The 18,191-nt window shown below is 37.3% G+C and overlaps 1 protein-coding gene across 1 annotated transcript in view; it reads left to right on the top strand.

Annotated features, from left to right (window-relative positions):
* Window positions 1–8,878: 8,878 nt before the first annotated feature.
* LOC114353619 (IQ calmodulin-binding domain containing protein igloo) overlaps window positions 8,879–18,191 on the top strand; it is a 260,416-nt gene continuing 251,103 nt past the window's right edge. Inside the window, exon 1 of the mRNA XM_028305678.1 lies at window positions 8,879–9,002. The gene's annotated coding sequence lies outside the window, so the exon portion shown is untranslated. The remainder of the gene's footprint in view (window positions 9,003–18,191) is intronic.

Here is an 18,191-nt window from a genome sequence, read left to right as displayed (position 1 = left end):
AATATCTGATTTTGATGAAACTTATGTGTTACTGTTTAAAATCACTAAGACTTTACTAACTTGTACATCTTTATTTATTTATTTCAAACTTACATACACATAGAACAGTGTACATAAGGCGGATTTAATGCCTTTCGGCATTTTTCTCCAGTCTACCGTACATACATCAGAATAACACCTATTTATTTATAACGATATTTAATTCGTTCGTTCGTTTCAGCCGAAAGACGTCCACTGCTGGACAAAGGCCTCCCCCAAGGATTTCCACAAAGACCGGTCCTGCGCCGCTTGCATCCAGGTACCTCCCGCGACCTTCACCAGATCGTCGGTCCACCTAGTGGGAGGCCTGCCCATATGTTTAAGCCTGCCCTGGAAGATATTTAATTAATTGGCTAAATTACAACGACATGTCATGTTAGTTGGTCTTTCTATGGAAAACATTATGCGAGAGAAACCCCGAGCAAAAGCCTTGTAATAAATAAAACGTGCTGTGTGAAGGCACAAACCATCTTACGAAAACAGCCTGTTTATTCGACAATTCCCGTGACGTCACCCAAATTGATTGACAGATCATAATTGCGGGGAGCTCCGTCTCAGTGATTGAATTTAGGTGAAAATGCGAGGGTTGATTAAGGGTTAAGAGGTACGTGGATTTCGCGGTTAATATTATGAGCACGATTGTGAATTAGACAAATTGGGGGAAGTGAAATATCGATTCGATAATTTGGGGCGGGTTGTGCTGCACTAATATTATTATATTACTAGCTTTCCGCCAGCGGCTTCGCCCGCGTGGACTCCGAAAAACCCAAATATTTTACGGAACCCTATTTTTTTTCAAAATAAACTATAGCCTATGTTACTCGTGGATAATGTAGCTTTCGAATGGTGAAAGAATTTTTAAAAACAGTCCAGTAGTTTTTGAGCCTATTCATTACAACCAAACAAACAAACAAAGTTTTCCTCTTTATAATATTAGTGTAGATTTTTAATTTCATACTATTTTAGTACCTAGTTTTTTAAAACAGATTCTTGAATGGAAATCACTTCTCATCAAAAGCTAACCTGCTCGATGGATCGACGATTGAATTAATGCAAAAAACCAGAGTGAGGTCGTGCTTTATGGTGATCCTTACATCCAGTGAACTTTCATAGACTAAAATAATGATGAAAAGTTTATTAATGAATTTTCACATCGCCAAAGTTAAAAAGATTGGTTCCAAAACAAACTACCACGCCATTTTTACCTCAATTAGGAGATAATTCTTGGCTTATCTCTCGATTTCCATCTAAATCGGTTCAGTTCTTAAACAGTGAGTAGGTAAAAGAAACAACTCTATGTTTCTTTTTCTTTTACAATCAGTATATTTATTTATTTTAAACGTATATGCACATAAAACAGTGTACATAAGGCGGACTTAATTCCACCAGTCAACCTTAGGGCCAAACTGAAAACTGAAAATAAAGTAGGCATTATAAAATTGATATTAACTTAGATGAAATAAGAAATTTTTTCGTGATTAGTTCCAATCTTATCTTACTAAATTATAAACGCGAAAGCTTGTATGGATGTTTGGATGTCTGGATGTCAACATGTTTGTTACTCTTTCACGCAAAACTACTGAACGAATTTTGATGAAACTTTACAGTATTATTGTTTATAACCCAGAATAACATCAAAGCTATAATGGGGATGTTGCCTGGGTCAAAAAGCAAGAGTTTTAATTAGTCCGTCAGTTAACTTATCAAAAAATACTCTACACGTATTTTTCACTTTTTCAAACTAAACAAATTTAAAGAGATAAAGCGCCCCAAAGTTCATAAGAAGAGGCCCGTGACGTCAACGCTTGCTTAAAAATGCCGCACGTTGTGACGTCGTGCGCAACTTCAACGCACCATAACTATGTAATTATTTGTTAGATTGACAAATAAAAATATATGTGTCCAATATTTTTTGATATTAAACATTACGGACTAAAAAATTTTTTTTTAGGCAACTAGCCTATTATGACGATCTGTGACAAAATAAATTTCACGGTGAAGCCGCGGGCAAAAGCTAGTTTAGAACTAATACAGCTTAGTGTTGTCTGAGCGGGCATTGCTCTAGGGCGCTGGGGCCAGACGTCCCGGCGCCGGAGCTGTGCGTTTCCACTACCATTGGAAACTCGATCGTAACTTCACATATTTACAACTGATATTAAATTAGTTAAAGCGACAGCTTTCAAAACACGCTGTTTAACACAGATATAGATCTATATCTGTGCTGTTTAATTTGTCAAGATAAAATAACACTGTTTTTTAAATTTATTACCTACCTACTGCGTGATCGAATCAGAAATGAGGAGATCCGTAGGAGAACCAGAGTGACTGACATAGCCCGCAGAATCGCTAAAATCAAGTGGCAATGGGCGGGGCACATAGCTCGAAGAGCTGATGGCCGCTGGGGCAGGAAAGTTCTTGAGTGGCGACCACGAGCTGGAAGACGTAGCGTGGGCAGGCCTCCCACTAGGTGGACCGACGATCTGGTGAAGGTCGGGGGAAGTACCTGGATGTAGGGGTGTCCACTTTGAAAAAACATCGATGTTTTTTTCGATTCGATATATTGAAACTGTACATCGATTTCTTTCGATGTATTGGAAGAAAACATCGATGTTTTGTATAAATCGAGTACTTTTTAAAGATTTTTTATAATCCACTAATTTAAGCATTGTATTATTAAAAAACAGTAAAAGCCATACATGAGAAAAATCTTCATTATACAGGGTGGAATTTTGTAATGCCACCTGGAGGGAAAGTACTCTTAATACTGTATAGCCCGACCAGGAACATAAAAACCCTCGCCATGTTGCGGAAAACTAATGGTACTAATTTCTTTTAATGGCAACAGTGAAAACTGAAACTTCATTGACATGTCACCTTGCATGTCAGTCTATTGCTGTCAAAGTGTAAACAAACTTTATTTTAAATGTGCGCAATTGATTTTTTAAATTAAATTGCTAAAATCTTTTTATGGTCGTGAAAGAAAAGTGGTTCACAATGTGTTAAAGTATTTGTCGAAGAAAAATACTAAGGGTTCGGACAATATTTTCATTGAATAATGTTTCCGACAAAGGTTGACAAATTGACTGACATGTTTATCGTATAGTACAGTCCATTATGAAAATGAGCTGTGGTTTATTTCAACTACCTATTTTAAAGTTTTTTGTCACTTCGTAAGTGTTGAATTTTATGGAATTGGGAAAGAAGTACCGAGTTTGAAGCGTTCATGAGCAGACATTGCAGTTGAATATTCAAGTTCTGAATTTGATTATTGATGAATAATAAAATAAGTCCTACTAGCTCGATTGAGGGTTTCATTTAATTTATTTAAACCAGGTTACCTATAATAATATTTTTTCGTTAATTTATGAAAATATCAAATTAGCCCGTAATCCTGAATCCCGATACATAAAGTTAGCCTATTAATTTAACACAGGTACGACTGTACTCAGTGTTGCACTATCAAATGCAATTGACGCGCCTCTATGCCAGGGTTTTTATGTTCCTGGTCAGGCTATAAATAGAAAATTTTACTCAAAGAAAACATTCCTTTATTTTTGAGTAGAAATAGAACTGCATTCAAATATTTCCAAAAAATTGCATGCCACACCCGGGAATCGAACCAACTAAAATTTGTTAAAAATTACACCCTGTATTTTTATTGCATCGATCGTTAGGGTAAAGTTTATGGATGAAATCTCTCTAACAAACTTGATAAATTAAATGAAAGGAAAACCATGAAATCTTAAATTATTTTGATTATTTACAGAAAATTGTATGGTATGGTAGTGAATTTTCGAAAATTTTTCAAAAATCTTTGAATGCAGTTCTCCTTGTTTTCAAAAATAAAGGAATGTTTTCTCTGAGTAAAATTTTCTATCTACAGTATTAAGAGTACTTTCCCTCCAGGTGGCATTACAAAATTCCAACCTGTATATTAAAGTAAGAACAAAAAAAACATCCGCATTTATTTTTATAAGTTTGTTATATCCTAAGTATTTCCAGTGTTCTTTTGGAAGACTTTGCAAAAACAATTGTCACTAGACACTACTCACTTCACTCGTACGCAGTGTTGCCAACATTTTTAAAATACAAGTTGGGTTGATTTTAGTGGTCAGACTTGAGTTTTATGAAATTTTAATTGGTTATCATCGATTCGATGTTTTAACACTGAAAACTTAAAAACATCGATACATCGAGTATTTCAATAGCTTTTCAAAACATCGGATCCATTCGATGTATCGCATTGTAAACATCGATGTTTTCAATACATCGATGTATATCGAATATCCCTACCTGGATGCAAGCGGCGCAGGACCGGTCTTTGTGGAAATCCTTGGGGGAGGCCTTTGTCCAGCAGTGGACGTCTTTCGGCTGAAACGAACGAACCTACCTACTGATAACAAAAGAAACTTAATTTAATAACCTTAATGATTATGACACAGCAAATGACAGTAAAAAATACTGTTTATCATCAAGTCATTGCAGGAGCACAGTTCTCTCTTATTTTCCAGATGTAAATGGAGGATTTGGCCTTCCCAACTCGTCTGGCTAGAATGGGGAGTGTCCCTCCATGTCCTCGGTTAAGAGTAGCTGCAATGGAGACTAATGACCTGATGATTACGTTGAGAAACATGACAACGGGACACAAGGATGACGGAACAAAATTCAGGCAAATGACGTTAACTTCTGGACATAGCCCTCTCCAAGGATTTCCACAATGACCGATCCCACACTACCTACATTTGGCCGCACCCGAGTAATACACCTGGGTGCATACGGGCATACCGCGACTTTCACTAGGCCGTCGGGTCACCTGTTGGGAGGCTACGTTTTCTGGCCCGTAGTCGCCACAGAATTTTTGTGCCACAGCGGCCATCAGTTTAACGAGCTGTGCGCCCCACTCACTATTGCTTAAGGAACCCTTTTTTGCAGGAACTGTTTACACGAACACTTCGTTTGCAGTGTCCCGCAAAAAACCGATCTGTTCGAGTTCATAATTCGTATTTCAAAAACATATGTTTGGTCACATGACAGTCCAGTTTTGCAAGATCCTGCATTGCTGCATCCTGCAAACTGGATTACCATGGGAACGAGCTCTAAGTTTGGCAATTCTGGGGCTATATCGGATCCGGTTTTTCCTGTAATCGGACATCACTAGCTCTATCGATTGAGGTACGATCGCACATCGTGGTAGCGGCCATATTTATTTTGCCGTCGGAAACGTGTTTTATTGTATTGCGTTCAATATTTTATACGATACTTTTTATTTTTTATTTTCTAACCGTAACATTTTACGTGTTAAAAGCTCGACTTTTAATGGCTACTCGTTTTAATTACTTTAAAACTAGGGGTGGTGGAAATAAAACATAGGATGTTGCTTTGATCAATTTGATGGAACACGTGTATTGTATTTTCATTAAAATAAAACATATGACACAATAACATAGGTACGTACTTAGCAATGTGCTTGAAGCTACGCTGTGTGTTAGGGAATTATTATTGTTTTATATTTTTCTATTTTGCTTGTTTACACCATATTGGTGTGTCCGAATTAGTAGTAGACATGGTTTTAACCGATACAAAAGGTTATCTAAAATTAAGCATGTTAGCTCTGAAAAACCCGTTGAGTTTTCAATCATCTGAAAAAAAAAAAAGATAGGAGATACGTTTCCAGCAATTGAAAAAGAAGATAGTTTCAGCAATCGGACAGAGGCTATTATGACAGAGGCAAAACTTACGCAAACATAAAACACACAACACACTTGATAGGTATGAATTTTATCTGTCAATTTTGTATAATTATGTTTAATCAAAAATATAATTTTCGTTAGCGAATTATCCAATATGCTGACAGGCGAGCGTACAGTTAGCGTCTTCGTGACACCCAAAGCAGCCAAAAATATCGTAAACACGTGAACTCGTCTTTGTTTCAATTGGAATAAGGTTGCGTTATCAGCTGTTTGATCACTTTGGTGTCACAAACTATTTCACGCTGACTCTACGAACTCTACGTTCGCGTTTGTTTATCGTAGCACGCCATAAAGCTTCTAAAACAACGTGTATTTTAAATAATATTATTTAAACGATTTTTCCCTATTGCTGATTCATCAGCATCATCATTTCAGCCACAAGACGTCAAGTCACTGCTGAACATAGGCCTCCTCCAATGATTTCCACATCGCCCGGTTGGTAGCGGCCTGCATCCAGCGCAGCAGCGCCTTCATGCTATATTTATGAGGTGGTCGGTCCAACTTGTGGGTGGACCAACCTATTGTTAAATTAGCCAGCTAAAAGCTTGTGTTTATGGTGGTGAACACAGGGTGAATGTTCCAAAAAATGGCTGCGTTTGGCATAATTGGCACAATCGCTGTATTTATGATATCTGCCAGACAGTGGATTTGGCATAAGTCCTCTCTCTGGCAGCCAACCAGGACTTCTGTCTGGGTCAGTGAACTTTTGACTGAAGCTTTTTAATCTGTACTTGTCTGTGTGAAAGAGTTACAAAACTTTGTGAGTTTGTCGCAAGTAATCTGTAGAAATGCTAAAGCGATTTTGAAAATTATTTCACCAGTAGGAAGCTACATTATTCGGCTTTTTTACAGGCTATAAAATTCATGGGGAAAAGGGCAATTACGGCTGTTGCATACGAAATTTTTTTTATACTAGTTACAACGGGAAGCTTTGGCCTGCATCTCACCTGTTGGAAAGCGATGATCACGTCGAATATGGAACTATGGAAGCGAACTTCACCCGGAATCCACGATCACAGAAGATCTGCCTATCTTACATCCAACTGCTGAAACATAACAATGCAGTTAACATTGTTGCTATGCCGAAAGAATTATTATGTGACGGTAGCGGAAATAGAACAAGTCTTATCACCATTAATAATGTGAACAAAAATTTTGTTTCCTTTGGCTAACATCAAGCTAAGTTCTCTACCATTTTTAATTATCTTAGAGCACGTGTAATTTTGCAAAAAAAATGTTTCTGATCTGTCGACTGTTCTACTACATTATATCAGCCATACCTACTTTACTGAGATAATTATTTAGATCAAGTTTTTTATATGAAAACACAGATAAAAACACTCCGAAATCAATTTGAAATAACAAGACTCGAGAGCGTTATTCAAAAAGATTTTTCTTTTACAAAACTTTGTATGTAAAACTATATTCAACCGTTTGATATATCGATCCTTCTTGAATTCCAGAGTTCCAGACTAAATAAATTGAAATGCCTGTCTGTTATTCCCTAGTCTAGACGAAATGAGGGTTGCCTATTTTTAACCTTTGCTTCAGGTCATGGGTTATAGGTAAAGTTAGAGTCTAAAGAAACTGACATATTTGTATTCAAATGACAATGACGTTAATGTTTTAAGTGATTTTTGAGTATCTAATGCCCATTTTCACCACCACTCCTTAATTTTTAAGTGACCCTTAAGGTAACACATAACAGGAATTTTGATTACATATAAAAATTAGGGATTGATGGTGAAAACGGGCATAAATCTATCTTTGATAAGTAAATTGCTCGTAGGTTCTACATGTTTGGTCCTTTTCTGCTTAATATCGCTTTCAATGAGGCAAAAAGAGACAAAAGAGTGTTAAGGAAAACAGTGTTTTATGACTAGGTACTTACTTTTTTATGAAAAAGGGGTTAGACAGTAAGTACCCACAGCTAAGGACACTGTGAGTTTTTATGCAGTTGTATTGTGTGGACTGTACTTTTTCATGTTCGAAATACGAAATACAAACAAAAGAATTGTTTTTTTCTATGTTCTGTCAATGTCGATTGTCGAGTGCCAAAAAAACTAAAAAGTATTTAAAACCAGCCAGTACCCCAGATTCTGATTGTCGTGCCCAAGGGAGCCTTGTTTGCGCGCTTCGATCCCGCGCCGGGCAAATATTTGCCCGAATGAATGTGCTTCCAATGGGGACGAAAAAGGTTGTAATGCATGAAATTATTTTCACATTACCACCCCTACTCGTCTGATGGCGACTAACGGGCAAATATGAAATTCTCCTTAACGGGAGGTCAAATCGTCTTTTTAAAAATGGAGAGAGTCGTTTTCTTGCAGTGGAAACTAAATGATCTAATGATTTCACATCAGTTTTTGTGTGCCTCGTATGAGAAATAAGAATTTAGTGCTTAAAGTATAGCTAGTACTTTTGCTCTAGTTACAAATTAAAATCGTTTTTATGGTGTATGCCTGTTTTATTACTTATAATTTCGTTAATTTATTCATTTATCTAAACCAATAAAACACGTTTTTATTTCAGTGCTTATCATTTTCAGATTGCGTCATGATTTTACAGTTATCCTCTCTATTATGTTATAATAGTGCTTTTATATAATTGAAAAGTCGTGTATTTTCCCTGTAAATTAGAAGTTATTAATGATTTACTGATAATATTGATTGATATTATAAATAAGCGAGTAAAAAGTTACTAAACAAGAATGTGCGTCACATTGTTTTTTGTCTCTTATTTGAAACGTTTCCAATAAAGTTGCATGTACTCTATCTGAAATTGCCACGTAATGAAACGTAACTCGCAAAAAGACAAAGCACGATCAAACGTAAATATCTAATATGAAGCATAACAACAATGAGTTTCATTTATATCCTTTGATCGAACAGGAAAGTGGGGCTCATTCAGTTTCGATAAAGGGCCGAAATAAAAGCCGTCACAGCGATATTTGTTTACCAATGTCGTCCCTCATTCATATCATTATTCGCGAGCACCGTAGATAAGGGGCGGGCTGAAAATGTCATTACATTACGAGGTGGGGAGGTCCTGAGCCTCCGAGGGCTCTGACAGTCGAGTTTCACCCTCTGTGCAGGACGCCCGGCCACGCGAAGTACCGCGAACCGAATCAAACTGATCAGTGTTCTTTTTTAAATTCCATTTTCAAGTGCTGTGAGTGACTTTGTTTTTAAATTGGATTGACCGAACTATTTGGTGAGTATCGCAACCTTTTTTCATCGATTGCGTTTGACAGACGTCATTTGATTTGACGCGCGTTTTTTTAATGGCGATGGTTAAGCCTTTTATTTTTCTTTGTTATTGGTAATGGATCGTTAGTTAACGTTTCAATGTCGGATTAAATATTAATTGAATCGATAACCTGTTGAGTCGTAAGTGGTCGGGTTCAATTAACTTTTTAATAAAAGCTGCGGGCTCGCTCGGTACAATATGGTTTGGATTTATTAATGAGCATATTCGTTAGGGAGACAGGCTTTTGCAAAATTTCCCGTTACCTTTCAGTAACGAGGGACATTATTTAAAAAACTTAACTTATTATAATCATGAATTCATGACTGTGAAACTCTTACTTACTGTTTATTGTGAGCTGGGGCTCTACATCGTTAAAAAAACATTTTCAGCTGTGCAATTCGCTATTTGGCCGGTTTTTGAAAAACTATCTTTGACTATTTAAAAAAAATATCTCAGTACGTTTCCAAAAAGAAATAATATCGCACTGTTCAAATAAAAAACACCATCTACCTATTTTATGCAATTAGTATAAAATAATGGCTTTGTACGTTTCTCTCACAACAACGTTTTCGCATAATATTGTAGTGTCGAGCATTCATTGTCATGTAAATACCCTTGTACACAAGCGAAATACTTTATAATATGATAATATGATGATACTTCGGGCGAGATACTTACAATAAAGATTCTGCGATACAAATCTTTAGAAGGAATATGAATTCGTCTATTGTTGTCAAACCAAATTTTGCCGCGAGAAATGGCATACTTTTGTAATATACATATTTGACCTACAAGAAAGTATTTTTTGGTTAAAATTTATTACAAGCAAAGACGTTTGAAAATTCGTTGCTAAAGACATCCTTTAATTGATCAATTTACTTGTAAAAATCTCCAGAAGCATTCTAACTTACTATAAAAGAGTTCATGATGAAGATTCTAAGTACTCATAATATTGTACTCATCGCTTTTTCTCTAAAATACTAACTACTCTGTAACTACTAACCCACTATGGAAAGAAATTTAATTTTCAGAAATAAAAAAAAAATTTTTATTAAAATAATGAATTATCTAAATTATATGAACTGGGTTCAATCAATAGTAACCTATTTGTACCTAATTGAAAACGTGGCTTCATGAAGGAAAGAAAAGAACAAAAAAACTCTCTGGTCCTTCTTCCTATCGTACTAATATTATAAATGTGAATGTTTGTGAGGATGGATGGATTTTTGTAGCTCATTCACGCTAAAACTACTGAACAGATCTTGATAAAATTTTACAGTACTAGCCTAGGCACAGATCATCGACTTTTAGTCGGCCGATAGTTGAGTAGGGCTGTTAATCAGTATGAACATGTATGGAAGTGCGCACACTACACCGATTTGGTATCGGTCGATTCTTCATACAAATTAGAATCGGGCCCAACTATCGACCAACTAAAAGTCGGTGGTCTGCGTCTAGGCTTATTGTTCATTTAACAGATAATAAAAAATGTTACTGTGACAAACTAAATTTCATGCGGGTGAAGCCGCGAGATCATGCTAGTTTAGCCATAAAATGATTCTCTCAGACTTAAATTCATCGTCACAAAACCTACTAAAGTACAGTCAAACAAATTAGAATCCTGTCCAGACAAAGGGAAATCCTCAGACGCCTCTAATGTGGATTGAAATATTTTATAAGAAAATACACTCTGCTAGAATTTGGCAGAGTGGCTCGCAGTTAGAGACGCCTACCACTGGTTTTGTATAAATTTAACAAAATTTCATCATTCTTATTCCAAACTAGCTGTACCCACGACTTCGTATGCGTGTAAATCGTAATTTTCCCATGTTTTCTTAGCGTAAACCTTCCCTGGACAACGACAATCAGATCAAAACCAAAATAAGCCGTATCGTAACTTGTCGAAGATCCTATGAAAATGCTTAATGCGTAGTTGCTCGATGGATCGACGACCACAGCAAAGTTGTTAGTGGCTGATGAAAAAAGCAGGATTACCTACTTTGTAAAAGCCTTCATCAAGCAATAGATTGCTACAATGTGAATGATGAAATGGACTTATATTTCGTATATTAGCTAATTCAAGTGGCATAGAAAATTCTGGAGAGTCCATCAAGACACGCCCTCACGAAATAGCCAAATGAAAACAAATCTGCAAAAGCCGAAACAAATACAAATGGTAGAGGCGTGCCGAGCTACGTAGCTAGTGATGTACAAGGCTTGAAGCCTCTCAGTCCTTTTATCTAGAGCTCGGCGTCGTTTACAGGACTCGCCTCGTTTAAATCAAATCAAATAAAAATCGAAATATAAATATTAGCATGTACTAGGTCCTTTTCTGGGCACTTATACACGTCCCAAATATAGCTTCTGGGTATTCTTGGATGACTCAAACTTGGAGTGCAAAGGTTTTGTTCCCCAGTCGATGAAGATCAGACATGGTTCTCTGCGTGCAGTTGTTTTTTAATGAATGCTACTGACAACGCCACTCTTGTAGCGGAGTTTTGGGCTGACACTGTACAGGTTTGTTGTCGACACGACAAAAAGAAGATATAGCTTACCCTACTACTCCGGGACAACATTTGGACTGGTGCTGAGAAGAAGTGATGGAATTAAACTGTGTTACTCAGCGTAGTTTGTATGAAGCTCGATGATTCGGGTCTTTGGAGTCGTTTTCAGAGCTCAAGACGTTTTGAGAGCATGATTGATAGATACTTTTTCAGGGCTCGAGCCGTTTTGATTGCTCGATTGATAGATACTTTTTCAGGGCTCGATCCGTTTTGATTGCTCGATTGATAGAGACATTTTCAGGGCTCGAGTCTTTTTCTGCACATTAGTTCTGATTGACTGCTAATGATTGAGGATAAGTAGTGGTAAAGGACAATAGATTACGCATACGGTGCTCAATCTGTTATAAGACATTCATCTTTTAGAGTTCTAATTGTGGATTTTATTGAAGGCTTGCGTTCATTTTAATAGGTTCTCTTTGGATAGGTTATGTTGAAGCTTTTTAGGCTGGAACTCTTTTGAAGCTCGCGTCTCTAGCTCACTGAGTCCTGCCAATCTCGAGGCTTCAAAAGTAGAATTCGACGCCTGGATATTTACGAGTACAGTCACGGAATGAAAAGGTTCGTCAGTTTTCAAATTGATTCCTCCAACGAATCGCGAGCACATAGTACCTTTCGAAACTATGTTACAGAATAATCTCGAGTTAGAGAAAATAATCTTTAACTGTTCGTCAGTAAAGTTCAAAATTATTCAGATCAAAGTTGTTTTACGATTTATCTTGTCAAGATTATTATGATTGATAAATAAAACCTTCTTNGCTGAGAAGAAGTGATGGAATTAAACTGTGTTACTCAGCGTAGTTTGTATGAAGCTCGAAGATTCGGGTCTTGGGAGTCGTTTTCAGAGCTCAAGACGTTTTGAGAGCATGATTGATAGATACTTTTTCAGGGCTCGAGCCGTTTTGATTGCTCGATTGATAGATACTATTTTAGGGCTCGAGCCGTTTCGAGAGCTCGATTGATAGATACTTTTTCAGGGCTCGAGTCTTTTTCTGCACATTAGTTCTGATGGACTGCTAATGATTGAGGATAAGTAGAAGTAAAGGACAATAGATTACGCGTTCATTCTGTTATAAGACATTCATCTTTTAGAGTTCTAGTATTGTGGATTTTATTGAAGGCTTGCGTTCATTTTAATAGGTTCTCTTTGAATAGGTTATGTTGAAGCATTTTAGGCTGGAACTCTTTTGAAGCTCGCGTCTCTAGCTCACTGAGTCCTGCCAATCTCGAGGCTTCAAAAGTAAAATTCGACGCCTGGATATTTACGAGCACATCACTAGTGCTCGGTACATAATTAATGAATGCTCGGGAAAGACAAAAGAAACAATATGATAATGCGGGGTCGATAACCTTGTCTTTATCACTCAATCGGGGGTTTTCGGGGAGAAAATACGCCGTTTCTATTTTAAATGTGGAATTGTGATGCGATGTTGTTTTCCTTTTAAGTCATTTGAGGGCCGTAAATTATAAATTGGTGAGGTTTGGAAGTTTTCAGCCTCTTTTGGGGTGTATTTTTATTTTTTATTTTTGTTAAGGTACTGGCACGATCAATCTAAAGACAGAGTCGACAAAACGCGATACATCCTTTCATAGATTCTGGTTTCAGTAAATTTGATTTTCTTTTTGTGAGAAAATCAATTTAAACTGAAAGATTCCAATACTAAATTAAAGATGTTAAAGAACGATGCGTTATCTGATATTATCGATTACTTAATTCAACTTTATTTTCAGTGAAACGACACATTTTTTTACGTGTATTTTATTCGCCATTGCTAAATTAGTAACAATAACATAACCTTTAATTAAAACTGAACCTCTAAACCACATACTTGAGTATTGCTTATTAAATATTATATAGAAAACCAGTCACAGTCTGAAAATTAAGAAACTATCTATTTGACTATTCAACCCGATCTTTGAGAGAGTTGTGAGCTAAAATGAACTCTATTACTGAGACACAAAGTTTTATTTATGGATATTCTCGATCAGACCTCAAAGTTGGTGATTGGAAAACTTGGGACTATCGACGTAGACAGAGATAGCTTATTCGCGGTTAACTTGTCCCGTTCTAGTTGGTAAGTCAAAATCGAGTAGCTGATAGAGGTAAAGTTTTCATAAGGTAAATACTGTATTGGTATATTTATAAATGCAAATGCAAAAGAGACTCCAAGCACTTATAGTTTCCGAGATTTCGTGATATGTGAGTGAGTCAGACAGTCTCACTCGATTATTTCTAAGCTATACATATAAGATAGGTAAGATACAAACACAAGTGAAACTGGTTACTGAATCAAACGGTATCAATAAATAGGTTACAAAAAACTGGATCTATCCGAAGAGTAAAAATGTTTCTTGCTTCCGTGTATCAAAGATTTTCTATTTCTATTACTTCCATCATCCAGTTCTCATATGAGAGAAATTAATATGATTTTTTTTATCTCATACTAGCTTTCCGCCCGCGGCTTCGCCCGCGTGGAATTTTGTCTGTCACAGAAAAACAATATCGCGCTCGTATTTGCTCACCGTTTAGACCTACCCTGGACTACGACAAACATTTTAAAACCAAAATCAGCTCAATCGGCCTAGCCGTTCTCGAGTTTTAATCAGACTAACGAACATCAATTCTTTTTTATTTATATAGAAGAAGAAGATGATGAAAAGTGTAAGCGAGCTTCACTCAGAATCTTCAATAATAACTGACTGAGCATATTGCCGGGGCTGTGCTTTCAGAAGTAGTAGCCTGAAAGGGCGGAGTGGCCACACAAAAGACAATCGGAGTATTATTCTACTTCTATTGTCTGATATACCCTGCAAGACGTTATTAGATGTTCAAACTAGTCGAGTAATTTAGGGCTGTTTTTTAAATCGCCAGTTATCTCTAACTGAAGAATAACCTTGTCATTTTGACATATTTCCTATACTAAAACTATCAATGTGCCCAACTTATTCTTCAGTTATAAGTTATCTGACGATCGAAAAATCAGCCTTTATTATTCGAGTAACTCGCTTTTAGGGACTAAACTACCTACAGTACCTACCTATACAAATGATTGTGAAGAGCAAGGGCAAAGTTTGACACATTGACAGTTTCAGTATGGAAAATATGTCACAATGTCAATTTTATTCTTTAGCTAAAAGATATTTGTCGATTGAAAAATCAGCCCTTAGTAACCTACTCGACAGTGCTCAAACACGTTTAGCAAATTAAATTACTCAACATTTGACTGAATTACAAACCAGCACTCAAAGTAAAATATGTAAGTATTACATTTCAGTTGTCACTTTAAATTGCTCAATGTCTGTTTTCAGAAATTTCAGACGTCAGTTTATTAGATTATATCTTATCATACATTTTTATTAAAAATAGCATGCCAGATGCTACAGTGTTTACCTTGATGTATACCGTTCCTTACAAATTGAAGGTTTTGTCACACTGGATGCGTCCTGCGGTCTGCGGTCAGGTCAAAGTGAACGTAGCTTGCATCATGTAGCATTAACACTGTCGGTCTCTACATTTTGTACTCAGGCGATCTGACAGTGCGGACGCGAGTAAAGAACTCAAACTGACAGGTGCGGGCTGCGTTCATATTTTGACTTGGGCCCACATTGCGCTAATTTAATTGTAAAGTCTCCAATTCATTCGCGTTTCATCTCCGCTTCGCGCATCGCGCATCGCGCATCGCGCAAGACTCGCGCTCCAATTTCATACCAGATGATGTACGATACAATTCGGTATAACGGTAAAGTTCACGTGCTCAGTAAGACGAAACCACAGAATGCACTTTCCATTAATGATCCGAACACTTTATTTTTGAAACCAAAATTACTAAAACACAGTAAATGTTCATGAAGCGTTTGACTTGCGTTTGAGAAAAAGTCGCTTTCTGTCAGCTTATATGTAAAGGCGCAGCTGTCAAAACGATACCGCGATACGGATTTGTAAAAAGTTGATTTGCAGTTGAAAATTTTTGGCGCAATCGGGGCCCGACCGCAGATCGCAGAACATATTCAGTGTGGCAAATGCTTTATTCTTTTATTCAAATGCAGACTGCGAACGCCTGACGTTTCACTCCAAATTCAACAAAGCGGGTGCTCAGTAAATAAAATTAAATGTAACATTCCTCATGTTCTTTCATTAGACGTCAGCGATTCGTTTAAATTGCAAATTCCTGTGTACACTTCTTATGTACCACCGTGGGTACAAATTGCGAGACATTTGTATGTTCCCGTAACGTATATTACAGCGTAGTATATTATACAGGGTGTTGATTTCAACCCTCGCCATATTTATTTAGGTGATGTATTATTATGACTTATATACCCGCATTATCCAAAAAAAAAATTACAAACGAAATTGGAATTTTTAGCTAATATTTTCCGTGCGACATCAGCTGTATTGTTGCTCGCAATACTGCAATAGTTTACACTGCGGCACCCATCGAACTAAGCGGATCGCCATCGCTCGCTTATCATGTCGGAGAGCCTACTGAAAGAAGCCACGTAAAGTGGCTAGTGTGTAACGTAAAGTAATTATTCTGCAACTAAAGTTAAAGTTAGTTTTCAAATTTTTTCGAAGTCAATTTCTTTAATGATTCGTGTTCAGAATAAGCTACTTAGTCAACTCCCTAAATATGGCGAGGATTGAAATCAACACCCTGTATACCACCTGCGGGTTTGCCTTCATTCTCTACGCTGTTTCAATCTGTCTATGTATTATAATTTAATCAAGTTGATCCCTAGTTTAAATTGACTTTTGTTAAAATGTCGTTAAACCAGTGTTTATCGCGTATTTTAAGTTTTTTGTAATAAAGAATAAAATACTTTATTTACTTTTTATGCTTCTTCACGTCGCTAACATGAGAAACGATGAGATACAAACTTTGATCCCATAAATACTTTCCTGAAAGATAAGTTTTCGCGACAAAACGTATTTCCTTCTCTTTCTAACCGTCTCTACAAAGGGTCATCAAAATTGATTCAGTAGTTTAGGCGTGAAAATGTAATACGGGGGCAAGAGTTATACAGAGTGACAGGGAAACTCGATATATTCCTTGAAAGGGATTATAGATCTAAAATACTATAATAAACTGTCCTATCTGTGACATTGACAGTGGGGCGCCACCGTCAATACCGGATCGCTGGTTCCGATTTTTGCCATGTTGGAAACTATTTATTTGAACGATGGTGGCGTCCCCCTGTCAATGAGTTTGGTGGGACAGTTCAATTTAGGTCAGCTATAGAGGTAATTAGCAACAAATTAAGTCCAGTGAACCAGGGGTGATTTTGACATAATATTATGACGTGACAGAGCACACTAATCTGAAGTCTCGCTGACATTTGACGTAACAAAAAACACCCTTTTTTTGATGGGACGCGCGCTGGTAGCTTGAAGAGCTTTTCCAGCTTCACCGGGCAGACTGGCGAGTACAGAAGGTACTCTAGCCGTTTGGCGATCGTCGGTCACAGACCGACGTTCGCGATCGGGCCGTATCGAGCGCATAAGACGCCCGATCAGTGGCGAACCCAACAAGAGGGTTGCCTACCGCGGTGCTGTTGGACCAAAGTCCAGCCTACGGTGGGCTCAGTCTAGTTGGCCCGATCGAGGGGGGAAAAAAACACCTTCTCGTGCTACTCCCATAAATAATACACAGGTTCTGACTCAGTTAAGGCTACAGCTATAGTTTCTAAATAAATGAATAAGAGTGATTTATGTTTCGTATTTACAAACACTACTATGAGGTCTCACAGTGCGCGTGGTCGCACAGGGTGACACACGAACCAATCACAGAGCTTCATTTAAGCAAGCATTGTTTGTGAATACGGGCGGTATTTTTTTCTAAAGGCTAAAGAGTGATTCCGGTTTCGTATTTAACGTCCTTAATCAAAAGAACACTACACTAATTACAGATCTGAAGTCACAGGTCCTTAACTGCGTAAAATATCACGTTCCGTACGTGTTCCGTATCAAAATGGCGGATCAGTCAAGCCCTTTTCAGCAAGTTTATCTTGATGGAGCGTCATGTGGCGTTACTTCGTAAAGGTGACTACACATGGGGAGCGATTGAGTGTAATGTGATTAAGAAAGATTGTTATGATAGATGTTGGGATTACTAAGGCTGAGTTGCACCATCATACGTTGACTTTGACAAACGTCAAAAATATGTCAAACTCCTTACAAAAAGCACCGGTTCGTTAAAGTTACGGTCAAAGCTAGGTGGTGTGGTCCTCCGTGGTTGAGGATTCCGGGTGAAGCTCGCTTCCACCTTCGGCCTGATCGTCACTTACCATCAGGTGAGATACAGGCTAAGAGCTTCCTCGTTGCGGATAAAAAAAAACTGTCAAAATGTATAAAAAAATGTTTAAAATATCACTAAGGCTGGGTTGCACCATCTTATTTTAACTTTAACTAACGTCAAATTCTGTCAAACTCCATTCAAAAAGCACCGGTTATTGTTAAAGTTACGGTCAAAGTAAGTTGGTGCAACTCAGCCTTAATATCAGATTTTTAACGTTTGTCAAAGTTAAAGTAAGATTTATTTATTTATTTAAGATGGTGCAACTCAGCCTAAGCCTGGGTGGCACCATCATACTT

This window comes from Ostrinia furnacalis, unplaced genomic scaffold, assembly GCF_004193835.3.
Source record: "Ostrinia furnacalis isolate ACB-3 unplaced genomic scaffold, ASM419383v2 OfSCF1746, whole genome shotgun sequence".
Taxonomy (NCBI): domain Eukaryota; kingdom Metazoa; phylum Arthropoda; class Insecta; order Lepidoptera; family Crambidae; genus Ostrinia; species Ostrinia furnacalis.
Note: the sequence above shows the minus strand (reverse complement) of the source record. Positions and strands in the feature narration are given on the sequence as shown.